Source organism: Macaca thibetana, chromosome 2 (assembly GCF_024542745.1).
Source record: "Macaca thibetana thibetana isolate TM-01 chromosome 2, ASM2454274v1, whole genome shotgun sequence".
Classification (NCBI taxonomy): domain Eukaryota; kingdom Metazoa; phylum Chordata; class Mammalia; order Primates; family Cercopithecidae; genus Macaca; species Macaca thibetana.
This window is the reverse complement of record NC_065579.1, coordinates 159,907,647-159,926,655: the sequence shown is the minus strand read 5'-3', so window position 1 is coordinate 159,926,655 and position 19,009 is coordinate 159,907,647. Positions and strand designations below refer to the sequence as shown.

General features: G+C 36.5%; 1 protein-coding gene across 34 annotated transcripts in view; it reads right to left on the bottom strand.

Moving 5' to 3' along the window:
* ZBTB20 (zinc finger and BTB domain containing 20) overlaps positions 1-19,009 on the bottom strand; it is an 811,121-nt gene that overhangs the window by 245,623 nt on the left and 546,489 nt on the right. For 4 of the 34 annotated variants that reach the window (XM_050781938.1, XM_050781949.1, XM_050781953.1 and 1 more), the window contains one exon: positions 10,790-10,914. The exons of the other annotated variants lie outside the window; for them this stretch is intronic. The gene's annotated coding sequence lies outside the window, so the exon portion shown is untranslated. The remainder of the gene's footprint in view (positions 1-10,789; positions 10,915-19,009) is intronic. 34 annotated transcript variants of the gene reach the window in all.

Here is a 19,009-nt window from a genome sequence, read left to right as displayed (position 1 = left end):
AGTTCAGATGATTTTAGATGCAAGTTTAACCAAACACTCAGAATAAATAATCCCAATAATATGAAAACTGTTTAAGATATAGAAAAAATGAAATGTTACTCAACTTATTTTGTGAGGCTAGTATCACTGTCACAGCAAAACTCTACAGTAACAATTAAAAAAATAAGAATTAAAGATTGACCTCCCCATGTAAGCATACTACATATCAGTAAATTAAATAGTAGATTAAAAACTACACCAAGAGCAAGAATATTTTTTCCAAGAATATAAGAAATGTTTAATATCAGGAAATATATTAATATCATATAAAATATTAACATAGTGGAAAATTTTATCATAGTATTGATGCAGAAAATGCATTACATAAAATTTAACTAGTATTTCTGATTAAAAACACTTAGAAAACTATAAATAGCTTAGGAATATATTAAGAACTTCCTTAATACAATAATTTCAATTTCTCAAAATCCCAAGCAAATGTTATGTTTCTAAAACATTTCCATTAAAATAAGAAATAGAATAGATATTTTTAATATGACTATCCTATGACCATATATACAGAGGTTTAGTAATGCAATATGACAGGAAAAAATTGAACATTTAAGAATTAGAGTTTAAGAGAATGCCTGTCATTATTTACTGCTGACATACATGTTGATGTAGAAAACTTGAGAATTTACCAGTTTAGTAATTCAAAGTACTAAGAGAGCTAAGCAAAGTTGCTGAATATATACCAATAATAACCAATAAACAATGAAATGGAAAACAGATATGAATATAATAGTGTAAGAATCTAAGTTATATGAGGAAAAAATTTACAAAATAGGTTCAAGAAATTTATGATGGAAATTTTAAAACATTATTAAATGATATGAAGATGATCACAAATAGAGGGATAGAGTATGTCACTGGGCAGCAAGACACATTATAAAAATGTCAATTCTCCCCAGATTATTTTCTAATGTTAATGTAATTACAAATAAAATTCAGCAAGACTTTTGCTAAACTTAACCAACTAGCCCTAAAATTCATATTGAATAGCAAAAGACCAACAGAGCTAAAAGAATTTTAAAGAGGAACAAGGTAGAGAGACTTATCTTACCAAGTAGAAAGAATATTATAAAGCTATGGTAATTAAGGGTTATGGTGTTAGTACAAGGATAGAAAAATAGTGCATTGGATCAAATAAAGATCATATAAACAGATTTGATATAGGCAAAAGATGGCATTACAAATTAGTCAATAAAGAATGACTAATTTTTAAAATAATGCTGGGATAATTGGGTTATCCATATGGAAAAAGAATAAAATAGGGTGCATATAAGGTACCATAACCAAAAATAATTCCAGAAGGATTAGAGATCTAAATGTAAAAGGGAAACTTTTAAAACTGTTAGAAGAAAATACACAAAAGGTAAATGACCTTGGCATGTGAAAGGATTTCTTAAATGACATAAAAGCACAAATTATAAAGGAAAATATCAATAAGCCTAACTGAGTTAATATTAAAAGCTTTATAAAAACAAATACTACTGAAGCCACAGTTAAAAGGGAACCTACAAATTGGGAAAAAAATCTTTGTAATCTCTGTGGCCCAAAATATGAAATCCAGAATATTACAACAACAGCAACAACTAATACCAAAAACCAAATCAAGTCAAACAAAACAAAACTCTTCCAAAATAATAACAGCACAATAACAACACAACAAATAACCCAATAGAAAGATGGACAAAACATACAAATTAGGCAACACAGAAGAGAAAATCCCAATGGCTTGCAAGTAAAAAAAAAAAAAAAAAAAGAAATATTATTTAATTTCGATCAGACTGACAAAAATTTTAAAAAGTCCGACCATCAAAAATGTTGTGAAGCATGTGGAGAAGCGCTCATAGATTGTTACTGAGAATATAAACTGGTACAAACACATTGGAGAGAGATTTTACAATACCTAGTAAAGTTCAAAATGCATATTTCTTAAAGTTTAGCAATTCTACTTCTATGTATATGCATCTATAAAAATGTTAACTGTGGTCTTGTTTGTGATTGGGAAACATTAAAATAATGTCCAACAATGAGAGAATTGATAAATAAATTTTAGTAATACATACAGAAGAATACATTTCATATAAACCAAAATATATGGCTTATGTAAAACTAATTCATGATGACAGAGGTGACAGTGGTTTTGCTTGTTTTTTACCTTTGTTAAAACTTTGGAAAATTTCACCTTCAAGGGGCACATACAAAGGACTCTTCTTAGGTATTATAAATATTCTGTATCTTGGGTTGGGTGTTGTCACATGTATGCTCATCAAGGTAAACACTTAATTTGTCTAGTTTACTGTATGTAACCTATAATAAAATAATAAAAAATAGGTTCAGAAACAAATGTTCCAAATTATTAAACTTTGTTTAACCTGGGTTCTGGATTCTTGTACTTCATATTATCCTTTATACTTTTATGTGATTTAATTTTTTTTTTTTTTTTTTTTGAGACAGAGTCTCACTCTGTCCACCAGGCTGGAGTGCAGTGGTGCCATCTCAGCCCACTACAACCTCAGCCTCCTGAGTACAAGCGATTCTCCTGCCTCAGCCTCCTGAGTAGATTACAGGCACGTGCAATCATGTGTGGCTAATTTTTTGTATTTTTAGCAGAGACAGGGTTTCGCCATGTTGGCCAGGCTGGTCTCGAACTCCTAACCTCAAGTGATCCTCCCACCTTGGCCTCCTAAAGTGCCAGGATTATAGGCGTGAGGCACCATGCCCAGCCTGTGTTTTAAATATTTTACATTAGAAAGTGTATAAGGCAAACACCACAGATCTTCCTAACTAGAATTAATCGAGGTAAAGGAAAGCACTAGTGTCATCTTCTCTTCATTATCTCTGATAATAGAGCCCAATATTAATAAGCACTTAACAGCCAAACATGCCTACAAAGTGATCATTTTGTTGAATCAAAAGCAAAAGTTTTCATTCATTTCTTGACTGACTGTAGAATCTCAGGTTTCCTTTAGTGAGTGACCAGAGGGATATATTGTTGATACAGACAGATGCTGCCAATGCACAAAAATCATCCATTTAGGATTTTCAGTTGAGGAAGGGAGGCATGCATTGCTAAAGGCTTTACTTACATGAATTAACAGAACCAACAGGTGACTTTGTATCAATACTGCTATTGGCTGGCGGGTTTCACCTCTGGTTTCAGAAAAGAAAGAGACGATAGATACCTTTTCAATGCTGCATTTCAAGTCAACCGTATGAAAAGCAAGATTTTATTCCAGTCACTTTTCTTTCTCTCACAATGTGGGAGAAAAGTGCCAGCCACTGCTACTCTCGCCTCTAACCACGGTACAGATGTTTGAAAAATACGAAAACAGAGAAATGAAACAAAAAGGAAACCCTCAAAAATTAAGTTTTGCATAAATGAAAAATCAGTATTTATGTATTATAACTGCAAAAAGATCAATGGACTTTTTTCTCCTGTGTTGAACAAAAATAAACACAGACATTGATTTTTTGACTTAGTGTTTTGTTGAAACCAGCAATTACAAGGACCAACTCAAACATGGCTAAAAGTGGGAATAAAAATAAGATTTCTTTTAATCTGATAAAAGACTTTCTTTTTTATCTCCAAGAACGTTACAGTATGACCTACTTAAGTGAATACTTATTAAAGAAACAGATTCATTTAAAAAACATGTTTTTAGGTAAATAGGAATGGTGCAAGTGTTTCTTTGAAATCTTACAAAAGATAAAAATTAATTGAACTAAATAAGGTTCCTTACCCTAAGCAAATAAGAAATGGCTTAGAAAGAAATGTCTTCAAACTATTGGAATGTATATTCCTTAGTTGGTGTAACCAATGTGAGGTCTCAGTTACTCTAATAGCAAATGTCCTATTAGATTTAAGCACCTCAGTGCAAATTATTAAAATGAGACTGCCTTTGTTTAAAAGAAAGCTTTCAAAAATGTAATGTAATCTCTGAGGGAGTATTGCCTGAAATGAAAGTTTTAGGCCTAGCTCTGCCACAATCCTATTGTGCATCTTCGTTCATCTGATTAAACATCTTTGGGTCTCAACATTCACATACATTCACATTTCTAAAGTGAGTGTGACATAAAGTCATAGCTTGATCATCAAACTCCTTTCTAGCCCTAAAATTCTATGAATCTAATGAGATTAATTTATCATGAGGTGTTTTTCTTCTTTCCTTTGTTAATTTCCTTACATTAAAGAGACTAATAAATGATCAAATAAGCAAATAAATAAATATTAAAAACACATACACACACTGATAGCTATCCCTCCGAATAGGAAGAAAGACCTTTTTTTGTTTGTTTGTTTGCCATTATCTATTCCCTAATGTGTATTTAAAAAGACAGCTCCCACAAAAAGATTTTTATTTTTTTCTAAATCAAAAATAGCATACCATTTGTTTGCCATTTAAGTTCTATTAAGAAAGAAAACACAAAATCATTATGGAAATCCTATTAGGAACTTTAGAAAGAAAAAGCTGATGAAATTCCATTTACAATTCAAATTGTTCATTCACGCATTTTCTTTTGCAGAAACTTTAAATGCTGCCTCAAACAATCTTCACCTCTTTTTCCAGGGACAACATCCCTAACTCTGCAAAAAAACACAAGGGTGTCTTCTCACACCCTTCCCACCTGTCCTCTGAGGTAGTTGTTCCACAAAGCTAAGGTATAGATTACAGCAAGAGATATTTGGGATAGGAGTAAAACATTTCACCCTGGAGACAGTACTGTGTTCAGTTTGCCAAGTCTAAAAGAAAGTTAAGCCTCATCATCACTTTGGCAAGAAATCTGGTTCTCATGGATGGACAATGATTATCATTTTTACACAAAACTTTTGAAAATGAAAGTACCTGATCACCAGCCAGAAAATAAGTCCGAGAATGCAAGTTTTTCACGTCAATATTTAAAGCAGACAAAACACTATCAGTGTACCCTTAACAGACCTGAAGCGTCTAGAAAGAATACAAGGCAGCTGACACCTTGGTGAATAAGAGCAGCTCAGTTTTATGAAAAGGCCAAAGTCTTAGGGCAAACTCTCTATTGTTCCAAGTGCTGATATACCTATGGCATCAACAAAGGCAAAACACTGTGGGGGGCAATAGGCAAGGCTTCTATTACAGGCAAGGCTCCTATTAAAGGCTGAGACCCTCTGGACTGCACACTCAAGGAACCCCAAGGGTGGGTCCCTGAGGGGAGGAAGTTTCCTCAAACAGAATGGCGAGAGGCCGAAGTTACACAGCGTAGGAGTACTCCCTGCTGGCAGCTGAGGTTGGAAATGAACTGGTGATGTCCTAGAGAGGGCTGCCTAAATTTTCTGTGAGGAGGCTAATGGAGATACAGTGCTTTTGAGGGGACAAGAGCATGGGTCTGATTAGGTTTAGATAACTCCAGATATTATGCTGAGTGAGGAGGAGGTTAAGGGAAGCTACCGATGGCAGGAACTCCAACAACTGACAAAAGCTATGTGTAGAGCTGGTATATACAACTTTCACTTAAGTTTCCCATCTAGTGTCATTCCATAAAGCATACACAGCTGTATGTGCACATGTGTGTGGGGTACAGAGCGTGCAGGAAGAAATCTATTTCTGTGCAGTTCATTTTACCCCTGCAAGAACAATCTTTGAAACAGTCTAATGTATTCACAACATTTATGTTTCACAAGGAATCCTATCCATAATTCTGATGAACCTGCCTGGTATGCCCCCTGTACCACTACACCTAAGCCCTAGGCAGGTGGTCTTTGTATAGGCCTGGGGCAACCACACGGGTTTCTCCTCAGTGCTCTGCTCTGTTAGGGTTCTTCTGCATAATAAAATGAAGGTCAAAATGGCAGCCTGCTAAAAGCAGCAGTATTTCAGTTGCAGGAATAACTTGCTTGTCATCAACTTGTTAATGCAATAGTCAAACATTTCTCTGATATGTACAGTATCAGCTAACTTCAGCAGATAAAGGGTCTAGAACAGGAAGATGCTGCAGATGCTTTAGCTCAGAGGAAGGCTTAGCAGAGCCAAAACGTCAGCAGGGCCTGTTTGTTCCATACTTTCCATCGGGCTCTGTGAAAGAAACGTTAGATTACTGCAATGACAAGTTTGTGACAAGCAAGTCATTTGTGCAACTGGTGCGCTCCTGTTTTTATCTGTTTACCATTCAGACTTGTGAATGCCATTTCAAGCACTTAGAGGATTTCTGGCTCCCATTAAGGGGAAATGGTTCCTCCATGTTTAGAATTTTCTACCTCAAAGAGAATTACTAAGCAATTATTTGTTCGTGTGGTCAGTGTCACACAAAAGCACTCTTGAGTTGTTTAGTTGGATTCTGAATCATGAAATGAGGTCCTGAAGACTGGATAGCTTGGAGCATCAAAAATTTCCCATCTAGTTTATTGGAATGACTACAAAGCAAGCCTGTGAGAGTCAATAAAATTATGGCCAGCTTGAAATACCTTGCCCTTTTGCTCTGGGATCATATATCAAGGCCATATGCTTCAAGGCACATAAACTCACTTGTAACAAGTAGATCCTGAGAAGCTAAGGCCTGGCGATGTCATACACTGACATGTAATCTAGCATATGATTGTTTTGGTGACAAGGACCACATTAGTTGCTGAGAAGAGAATTTACACTGACTTCTCTTCATACTTTGTGGGTAACTACAGGGTCATTACTAATCCAGAGAACATTTTAACTGTGGTAAAATAAAGTAACATAATATCAAAATAATAACTAGGGTCATCCTCACTAGGCTGACTTTTTAATAGTGAATGGAAACCCTGGTGGAGTGGAGATCAAGAATTCAAGATCCTCTCATTAGATTCTTCACCTGAAGTTGCTGAGTTTCTTCAAGTCATTTTAACCTCTTGGGAGGAAAGTAGAAAATAACAGTACATGTGCCTTTTCCATCTGACACAAACAGTCTCAGGGTCAGTATTACAAAAGATGAAGAGTGCCTTCAGAACTCAAGAACAAGAATGCTACTCTCTAAACATCATTTATTCTTTCTACAATTTTATACATTTTTGCCCATTGTTGGTACTGAATTTATACATAACCCTAGGTATAACTCTTATTTATTTATTTATTTATTTATTTATTTATTTATTTATTTGAGACGGAGTCTCGCTCTGTCGCCCAGGCTGGAGTGCAGTGGCCGGATCTCAGCTCACTGCAAGCTCCGTCTCCCGGGTTTACGCCATTCTCCTGCCTCAGCCTCCCAAGTAGCTGGGACTACAGGCGCCCACCACATGGCCCGGCTAGTTTTTTGTATTTTTTTTTAGTAGAGACGGGGTTTCACCGTGTTAGCCAGGATGGTCTTGATCTCCTGACCTTGTGATCCGCCCATCTCGGCCTCCCAAAGTGCTGGGATTACAGGCTTGAGCCACCGCGCCCGCCTTATTTATTTACTTTTGAGATGAAATCTCACTCTTGTCGCGCAGGCTGGAGTGCAATGTTGTGATCTAGGCTCACGGCAACCTCCATCTCCCGGGTTCAAGCGATTCTCCTGCCTCAGCCTCCTGAGTAGCTGGGACTACAGGCGCCCACCACCACACCCAGCTAATTTTTGCATTTTTAGTAGAGACGGGGTTTTACCATGTTGGACAGGCTGGTCTTGAACTCCTGACCTCAGGCAATTTGCCCACCTTGGCCTCCCAAAGTGCTGGGATTACAGGTGTGAACCACCGTGCCTGGCCCAACTCTAGGTATAACTCTTAAAGAACGTAACAGAATGAGGCTTTGAAGCAGACACAGATGTACACTATCTGGGGAAGCAAGTCAAAGCCGGAACAGGGGGAATGTCAAGGACTAGACAAAAGTAATGATGTAAAGTGAAGCAGAGCTTAGAAAGGGCTACTAGAGAATGTTACAGAAAGCGATAATAGTACTCATTGAATAAAAATTGTATTGTGAATGATCCTTTGCCAGACACTATATGTATTATACAATTTACATGTGTAATTTAATCATTACAACAATTCTATGGTATATGCATGCTCAATATTTTTTCAGATGTGAGAACTAAAATGTAGGGATTTAAGTACTTGACACCATAAACATGTAAGCTGCAGAGATTTGAAACTAGTTTTCCCATATTCCAAAGCCCATATACTCTTAACCACAAAAGAACGAAAGTCATTTCCACTGCCTTCAGAAGTCTTCTCTCTCTTGCTTACTGGAAAACATTTCAGTCTGTAAATGTAGGAATTCATTAATTTCATACAAAGGGGCCAGTGAGAAGATTCAAGTTTTATCTGTGTTGCCATCCTTGTTAGGCCTCTGAGAAAGCTGAGTTTCATCAAGATGTCATTCCTTTCTCCAAGCCTGACCTATTCCTACTTTAATGCACTAGGGAAGAGGTAAGTGATTCTAACCTAATCACGTATCTCTGTGCTATGAATGGAGGGTGTTTGGCGGCATCTCCTTGTGTCCATGCCAATTCCTTTCTCTCTCTTCATGTGTATAGCCTTTAGTTCATCCTACTCTTTGCTCCCATATTACTTCCAGGGGGCCTTCTTTTGTCACTTGTCTGCTATTCTTTTTTAGGTGGGGGAAGGGGCGGACAGCTTTCTTACCATGACAAGGATCACTGAAACAGTCTCAACTTCAAACTTTGCACAGAATGTATCCTTTGTTCGGTCTTCTGCTTTGTTTCTCTTTAATGATAGCTTTGCCATGAGTCCCATTCGTATGTAACTCAGAGCTATGCAAATCAAGCTGGTAAGCAAGCATTTGCAGTTACTCAATCTTAAAATGAATATGTGTCCAACCAGTAGAAACCTGAGTGAGTAATGTCTCCTGAACATTATGTGTGGAATGGCCGCTTTCCTTGATGGGTGGCAAAGAATAAACTCAGTGAGATCTGCATTATATTCCCAGGTCGCTTTTTAGTGTGTGTTCAGAGTGTGTCACAAGACTGGTTTTAGCTTATGTAAAATTTTTTCTTATAGTAGTTCCACATTTTTTTTTAACTTCTTGGGGTCTCCAAAACACAGAATTCTTAATAGCTACTGAAAAATCCCCATGCCTGAAGAATCCTAAGATCCCAGAGCAAGAATATGGTAAAGAACATTAAATAACCCATGGTCTGGGTCTTAATCTGGTGCTCACAGTGATCATTCAGTCTCTGCTGCATACCACCAGGGCACGGAACTCTCCACTGTAAGACACTTTAGTCTGATCTGTTCTTCATTATGTTGAATCTTAATCTGTATTAGTCCATTCTCATGCTGCTATGAAGAAATATAATCTGTATTAGTCCGTTCTCATGCTGCTATGAAGAAATATCCAAGACTGGGTAATTTATAAAGAAAAGAAGTTTATATGACTCAGTTTCACATGGCTGGGGAAGCCTCAGGAAACTTACAATGGTGGCGTAAGGTACCTCTTCACAGGGCAACAGGAGAGAGAATGAGTGCTGAGCAAAGGGGGAAAAGCCCCTTATAAAACTGTCAGATCTCATGAGAACTCACTCACTATCATGAGAAAATCATGGGAGTAATTGCTTCCATGATTCACTTACTTCTCACCAGGTCCCTCCCACGACACATGAAGATTATGGGAACTACAATTTAAGGTGAGATTTGGGTGAGGACACAACCAAACCATATCATAATCTATCTTTCTAAAATCCCCCCTAGGGCATCTAGTTATTTCTCACCCTAACTTTCAGTTCACAGCTTCAGAAAATTATTAGTTTAATGGCTCATTTAATGACAACCCTTTTGTGTATCACACACCAACAACTGGGTTTAGATTGTCCTACCTTGTCCCTTTCTCCTCACCCAACACGATTTAAGTTCCCACTCCACCCCTCTGACAAGCCAGGGAGAAATAACAGCTAGTCACACCCATTTCTCATTTCCATTTGGATGTAGGTAATACATATGGCAAAGCATTCTTAATCTCTTTGATATTCTGTCCTATTCTGTGGAAAAATCTTCCCGGACAACCTCAGGTATCTTTGATTGATATGGCTATTTATAGATTGACCATTTAATTTATTGTCTAAACAGGGACATTTGTGACAGTGAAAGGGCCTTATAAATAATTATACCAAGACTACAGGCTTAAACCGAAACTGTCCCAGGCAAACTTACATAACACCTTGCATATACTTTTACTTCAATATCCATCTTTTTGCATAAAAATTTTCATGTCTGTTTTTCCCACCAACCTGTGAGTACTCTTTAGCAACAGCAATTTTACCTATATAGCTTCAGTTCCTAGAAAAGTACTTACAAGTATAAAGACCTGGCGGTAAATATGTACTGATGTACATGCATATGCATATATGCATGTGTACGTGTTAGAATTGATGGTGTATTTTTCAATAATTACATTCTGTGGATCTCTCCCCTTATTTCATGGCAAATACCACCAACACATGTTAACTTCTTATTTCTGGAGATGAATCAAAAATGTTTCATTTAATGCCATAGGAAGAAAATGGTTTCAGTATATTGGTAATGGGTTTGCTTTTAATATTGACAGCAACAAACAGAAAGTGAAATGTGACAAATTTTCCACTAAAAGTCTACTGCACATTTTTTTTAACAAAGCACTGAACAATAAGCTCTAATCCCTTTCTTCACAAGTATTATAAATTGTTTCAGGCCGTGCACAGCGGCTCATGCTTGTAATCCCAGCATTTTGGGAGGCCGAGGCAGGCGGATTTTGAGACCAAGAATGGCCAACATGGTGAAACCCCGTCTCTATTAAAAATACAAAAATTAGCTGGGCGTGATGGTGGGTACCTGTAATCCCAGCAGGAGGCTGAGGCACGTGAATCGCTTGAACTTGGGAGGTGGAGGTTGCAGTGAATCCGAGATGGTGCCACTGCACTCCAGCCTACAGCTTGGGCGACAGATTGAGACTCCATCTCAAAAAATAAAAATAATAAAAAAAAAAATGTCAGCAGCTGTACCCACAATTTCAAGTTTGTAGTACATCAATTATTATAGGAAATGATGGTAACTTAAGGGTGCTCCTTTAATCTCCACTAAAATATTGGTGGCATTTCTATTGCTTTCACCCTGGTCAAGCACATTTGGAAGTCCTGGTAACTTCTGGCAGTTTTTTGCTTCTGAGTAACAGTGGTTTTAAAAAAAAGAAAGGTAAGGAGAAAGCGCCTGGAAAATGTGAACTACTTAGAGAAGTCATTTCTTCCCTTCTCACTGACACATGCAGACCGCTCCAGAAAGATGTGACTCTACACTGGTTAAAGAGCTTCGTAGAGGATAATCTCACAACTTCCCTTTCAGTGTTTAGCACACACTATTAAGAACCTACCTCATTATCAAACCTTAAGATTTTCTGTTGCAGCATATTTTGTCATTATCAGACCTCAGTGAAGAAAAGAGAGAAAGCCTTGTTTCCCACTTCTCCTTACTTGCTTAACAGCTACTATTAGCTCTCTACTTTAACATTCCTTTTTCCAAGATAAAAAAGTCAATGTTTTTGACTCTTCCTTGAGAATTTTTTTTTTAAATGTTAAATATAAATTTGTTTGGAGGGGTTTGATAATTCTGTCTCTCTAAGATGTTTGTATTCAGTTTTATCTGAAATCAGAACAAGCATGATTAAGTATCTAATCTATGCTCATAAGAAATAAAAGAAATATCTGTATTCTGCATGCTTCTTATACATTCCACTATTATAGCTATTTAAAATTTCAGTTTGACATTTCGCACTCTTGATTAACTTTCTATAATCTACTTCTAGATGCTATTTTTCCCACAGAGGAAGTCATTCTTTATTTTCAGTCCATCAATGACATTTACCAAACCATCATGGATAATGAAAAATATAAAACTTACAAGATTCAAAAGAAACAAAGTTACATGTCTGTTATTTCAGAGTCTTAAATATGTGGAAAAAAGAAGACAATCTCACACAAAAGAAGAAACATGGATAAGCATGCTCAGGTGTTTGGTGCTAGCTCACCAGCTATTAGTACAGGCAAACTAATACAGCTATATGGAATTCACTATACAAGTGATAAAGAAGCAGTGGATGAAATGCCACTTTTGAGGTCTGCTTTCTCTCCTGAAGAAAACTAACAATAACTTTTATTTAACAACATTTTGTTTATTCCCAGTTTTACTGAGTGTTCATTTCAGTCCTCCCTCTGAAGTGGTTATACTTATCTCTCAAATTGTTGTTATTTGGACATTGTACATAAAAGCATTGCACTTTGAAAGCATGCATTCCTTGTCCTCAACATCTAAAATAATGATTTGCAACCATTTAGAAGTTCTGGTATCCTGTTGTTAATGTGATTTTTGCATCACTCTTCCCTGCCTATTCCTTAAAACATAATTTTAAATGAAAATTAATTTCATTATGAGACTTTGAAATGTCTCTAACAATAATTTAGAATACACTGAATTTGCCAATATTGGAAAACATGTATCTAGTCTAGATTATCAAGCCAGAATCCAGGACTGACCTCAATAGCATGTCACTTCTATATCTCTCAATACTGAGTCTCATCCCCTACTAATCATTTCCTGAGAATTCTGAAGTGCTTGCCCCAAAATAAATAGGTTAGAATTTTTTATTTTTTGGTCATTTAAGACAGAATTAAAGGCTCTGCTGGTTACATGGAGTTATATCATAATACTAGCTTTGCCTTAGTTCAGCAAAACTTTCACTGGGCTAAGAAAGAAGACAATATATTATCAAGGCATTGTGTCCTGGTATCATCAAACAATGGGCAAATCAATTTTACCAGGTCTCTCCTAGGATATTTCATTGAATAAAAGTTAGAGTTTCATGTCTATAATTTGCAGGACAGAATTATTAAAAATGGTTGTATTTAAGTGCATTTTCCCAAATAGTGAGTTTCCTTTTGGCAGAAAAGAGACAATGAAGGTAAATGTGAGAGTATCATCAACCACAAACTAGTAAGCTGAACTAAGTATGATAGCAACCTTCCTGTGTGATCCGCCATAGAGCACCATTTGTGCAAGAGTCTGAATTTCTATACTTACTTATTTTTAAACATAACAATGTTTTTAATAAGTGGCTTATCTATTAAGTTTATAGAGAACCTTCCACTAAAGAGATTACTTATTCTAATCTATTCTTTTGTCCAATCTTTTCTCCATTTTTGCCCAGTGTTTTGTTTTTATAATATTTTATTCTATAAAAATCTATATTATACATTTTCTACCTGGCTTATCTATTCTTATACATTCACAATCTATTCTACTCTTAGTATACAATTTGAACAGATTCACATACATAAATCAACATTCATTACTTCTGGGCATATAAATGGTTGCTGGGTCCATGACTGCTGGTTAAATAGGTAGCTTCCAGGCCACTATGACATAAGCAAAAACTGAAAAGTGTTATGTTTTATAATTATTGAGGAAAAGAGGATTTTCATTATGGAGACATGTACAACTATCTCAAAGGCTTATTTTTCCAAAAGGAACAATGGCAATGTCCCCATTCTGGGATATGTGCATTGAAAATTCAGTATCAACCTCTTCCAAAAAGGTAGATATTTTGAGGTATTAAAAAGCATTCTTTTATTAGTGATAACACCTCGTACTTGGGGTCCTTTTGAGTTGAAAGTTGGCAAGTAGATTTTTCAGTAAGGCAGGGGTGGGAATCACTATAAATTCATAAACTAAAAAGAAGAATGACAATTTGTTGGCCCCAAAATAGGGGATGGGGGAGATTTCTTTTGTCTTTTTCTTTTTTTGAGATGGAGTTTCGCTCTTGTTGCCCAGGCTGGAGTGCAATGGCGTGATCTTGGCTCACCGCAATCTCTGCCTCCCGGGTTTAAGCGATTCTCCTGCCTCAGCCTCTTGGGTAGCTGGGATTACAGGCCTGCGCCACCATGCACGGCTAATTTTGTATTTTTAGTAGAGACAGGATTTGTCCATGTTGGTCTGGCTGGTCTCGATCTCTCTACCTCAGGCGATCCACCCACCTTGGCCTCCCAAAGTGCTGGGATTACGGGCATGAGCCACTGCACCTGGCCTAGGAGATTTTGGAATAAAGGTGTCCCTGTGACTAAAAACATAGAACTGGTCATAGATAGCCTGTTTACCTCTAGTGTCTTTTGGAGCAAGGGTGTGGGTCTCTGTTGAGTGGTGCCTATCATTAGGCATCACAGCAACATCAACAAAACTCACCTCCATAATATAGTAGATTTTACATCATGTTAAGGTAGACCTTTTAAACAACTCCTTCAAGTGTTCTGTTGATTTCCAGCCAGACAGTCAGACAGCTATTTCTTTTTTAGCAGGAGTAGTCAAGGCTAAAGTCAATACATGTGCCTTCCTTGCTGAGGTAGAATCAGGCATATTCCATCAACACATATGTCCCACTGTTCTCATTTCTCTCACTTTACTCTGTGATCAGTAGACAAAGTATATACTAAAGAAGAAAGAGCTGAGGAAGTTGCTAGGATTTCTAAAGAAGAAGAATCCAAATCTTGCCTACTTTAGGAAAAAACATTCTAGTATTAATTGAAAAGAGATGGTTAAATTGCAACCCATAAATTAAAATGTAGTTCCAAAGTGTGTCTATAGTGATCTACAAGCAAATACAATTTCTCATATTCTTTTTTTTTTTTTTTTTTTTTTTTTTGAGACAGAGTCTTGCTCTGTCACCAGGCTGGAGTGCAGTGGTGCGATCTCAGCTCACTGCAACCTCCACCGCCTGGGTTCAAGGGATGCCTCTGCCTCAGTCTCCCAAGTGGCTGGGATTACAGGCACATGTCACTACACCCAGCTAATTTTTTGTATTTTAGTAGAGACAGGGTTTCACCATGTTGGCCAATATAGTCTCTATCTCCTGACCTTGTAATCCGCCTGCCTCGGTCTCCCAATATATTCTTAAAATATATTCTGCAGGCTAATTCTATGTTCTCATCTCATTCCTGTTTCTTCCTCTGTTCCAGAAAGGATTAGTGTCTAGCATACAACAAACAGTATATAATAAAGAACAGATAATACATACTCATAAAATTCTGAATCCACAGCAAAAAGAGGGTAAGGTCTTAGTCTAGCAGGTAAGTCTTATCGACAGTAATAAAGGCATATTTCTAAGCCATCCATGGAAAATACCAAAAATGTTTTCCATTATATCTTGAGGTGAAGTTTTGGTGGTATAAAAAATTATGGTTAATGCTGTGTATGTTATGTTTTATTTGGCTTCATTCTGGGACCACAAAAACAGATCTAACTATAGATAGGGGTAGGAGAGCATTTGTGTTTCTTCATTAGAAGCTGTGCATGTTAGTCTAATGTATAAGAATTAGGAAAACAATACCAAATCCCTTGATGCAGGCCATGTCATAAATCCATTTATAGTTATATAATATTTTCCTTTTTCTTATTATTTCAACCTTCATGCTTCTTTCTTCATTTAAAAAGTTTGGGGTCAGCCCTCATATTACCAGATGATTTCTGGTAGTTGAAGCCCTTGGAAAATTCATTTGTCCATCCATGTTGCCTAGTTTAGTACAACACTCCAAGGGGAACATCCTTCTACCAAAGGCAATGACTAACTGGATTTAAAAAATAACTTCTATAAATATGACATAATATCTGGAGGCCACATTTATAGCTGGTCAAATGCACTGTTAGCGCTACAAAAGGCTCATGATTATGAGGCAATAACATGTACATTTCTCTTTCTGACGAGAAACTATAGGTCCTGAGTTGTATTAAGACTGCACCAATACTGTTCGTTAAACATTTCTTTTCTGAGTCTCAACAAGTCACCTTAAAATCTATGGTATATAGCAGATCTTGAGCACCTACATGAAAAGCAAGTACTCAAATGTTAGAGATCTGAATTGAAATCAAGATTGAGATCCATCCAACTTAGGAGTTACTGCTGGTTCAATGAGTCCAAGGAAGAGGCCATTTAATGATTCCTCCAAGGAGCATTAAGAGCTCCAGGGTATTCCCTTGGATATCTGGAAACCTGGGTTACTTGATCTGAGCACGACTAAAAACTGGGCAAAGTCTTGCATATTTATCCTAGGTTGGACACAGATCTCTAAGATAAGACTGGTATTTGGTAAGCTCTCATCTTTCCCATTCCCTTCTTTAGAGTTCAGATTCCTGACGTATTCTTGTCACAAGATATGGTCAAGGTTACACATGGGTTAAGAGCTCACAGTAGTTCAATAACAAACATGTTGCTGTAATACTGGTCTCCCCTGTAGACCTTGAAAGTCCAATATGCTATCTTCTAGGGCAGTTCATGGGAAAGTTGACATAATAATGCTTCAATTATTCAATTTATAAATGGGACATTTAACTGATAGAGTAGGGAAGACAACTGAGAAACGCTTGAAAATGTAAATAGTTTTTGTTTCAGAGAACAACCTTATCTCCCCAACACAGTATATTTCTTCTTTATGTAGCCACATTTCTCTAACGCTAGGCTCACACAGAAGCTATGGAGACTTCACCTAGAAGGTCTCAATGGCCTTAGAGCCATATATATTTCTACCATAAAACAGCAACAACAATTTTGGCCTAAATATAACCTAAGCAAAAATACAAACAAAATCAAACAGACGAAAACTACCTAGAATATAATTTTAAAAAGTACTGCCTATAAGACATTACCATGTATGGTATAAAACCCACCAAACTTAGATTGCACAATGATGCCATTTTCTTCAATTTTTATAATACTGCTTTTTGAAGATTCTTATTTTTATATGTAATGGGAAACATGACATCATATAAATGAGGCAGGAGAACAGAAAGGTGTAGAAGGCAAATGCAAGGTGCCTATATATTGTCTGCCCAGTGTTGCCAGTTGTGAAAGGATTTGACATGCTAATATCCATTCATTCAGAGACATTATGGAGACACTAAGAGCATGATGGCTGGCAGGCTCTGCATTTAAGTGCGGTTATCGAGGCCCCCAAATATTGACAGAGTGCCAGATTGTAAGAAACTATTGATGTACACAGCCGGCCACAGCTCCAGACACCTCTCAGACAGAGTCTTTAAATGTCACAGATAAATGAATTTTCATGAAACTGAGAGAGAGAGAGAGAAAGGAAGAGCAAGAGGAGAGAAAGAACACAGAATGAGAGGCAGGAAAGAAACAAGAAAGAAGAAAATCACTTCCATAAGACTGACATGAAAGCATGTGGCATCTCATCTCTAAAGCTCAATCATAACCCCTTACACAGGATGTGAGATCAAGCCTGCTGAATGCATTGCATTACCAAAGCACTCAAGCACATTTAATCATTTCATTGCATGGTATTTTAAAAGTTAAAGGAGATACATGTTACAGAATAGCTTCAACAAACTATTTCTGAGCAAAATATAGTTCAAATATAAATATTGCCCAACTCAATCCTAAAGCAAATTCAAAATAAAAAAATATATATATAAAGGCCCATAGGCACAGATAAGTATTGAAGCCTCCTAAGCAGTTCTCCATATGCATAGAAGGTGAAAAGTCAAGGTGTCATGAAATCTATTTTTTGCCAAGACACAAATGTGTCCTCTGACATTTTCTTCTCCATAGTCCTACTGAAAGTAGTGACCCCTAGTGGGTTTATTGCACGATATTGAGGGATGCCTTCTTCCTTCACCTCTCTTTTCCTGCCTTTCCACAGAAAACATCTGCCAGGAAAATATACGAGTCAGTTACTTGACACATGATAACAAAAGTGAGCCATGGTTATAACTAGAACGACCAAGTATTCCTTAGAAATCATGTGTAACTCAATATATTTTAAATGTAAAGGAAGCTTTTTTACTTTGAAAGTTTTCCATCTGCTGAGGGCAGCTTCTCTTGACCTTGATACACTGTGCCATTGAAAGCAGTCACACTTTCAAGGTTCGAATATGGCTTGTTTGTGCATTTACTGTTCTATATTGGAGTTGTGCAATCTCCACGTTTTACATAAAGCGATCACGCCAAGGCCCACAAACAAAATTCTTCTTCTAATTCAAAAGCACATGGGTAAGTCTTTTGTTTTGGTTTTTAACCTGCAGCAACATGGTTTCACAAAGCCCTAGCTGCCTTTTTACTAGCATCACAAAAAGCCTTGGTGTAAGTTATTTTTCTACATCTGGCTCTCTCTGTTTTGGATACATGGGACATTAGCAGGTATATACTTGGAGAAAAAAGTTCCATAGCTCAAATGTTCAATAGAGGTTTTGTTTTTGCATCAACTTTTCAGTAATTTCTTAGTACTTTTCTTTTTTTATGTTAGGAGATAAAATGAAAGGATTTAGATTTCCTGCCATGGGAAAAAATAATTATTTTCTCTGCCTTTAAAGGCTTTTATTTTGAAGACAAAATCAGTTTTAACTCAAATGGAAATTGCAGTAAAATCTCAGACACTGTAATCAGTGACTGCATTAAAACTCTCAAGAAGTAAGCCAACTTCCATGTGAGGCCACATTTCAGCCAGGATCACAAAGAGACATTATCCACTTTGCCTGTGGCCATTCTGTCATTTTAGACTGTAAAATTTTTATCCTGTAAAATTAAGGTTCAAGGAAATCTCTAACTTTCACGTACATACACATAAATACAATGATTTTCCCCTGTAACCATATAATAAGCAAAGAGGTTTTGGCTTACTTTAGATATAAGTGTAGAAGACACTTAATAAAGATTATTAAATTTCCTTCATTATATAAGTAATAGTGTTCAAATATTCAGTGATTAGTTAACACAAACTGTGTTATACACCCTACAGAGAATACTGTAAAGTTGCTAAAAAAAAAAGTAGACTTAAATGTGCTATATGACAGGATATGACATTATATATGCTAAATCCCTCTTGTATAAAGAAAATTAGTATACATATATACACATATTTATGATAGATAGATAGGCATATACACAAACATTTTCTTCTGGAAGTATATGTAAGATACTTTTGATGTACTTGGGGAAAATAAGATGGAGAATTTTACTTCTAATTATATATTTTTCTATTCTGTTTGAATTCTTCAAAC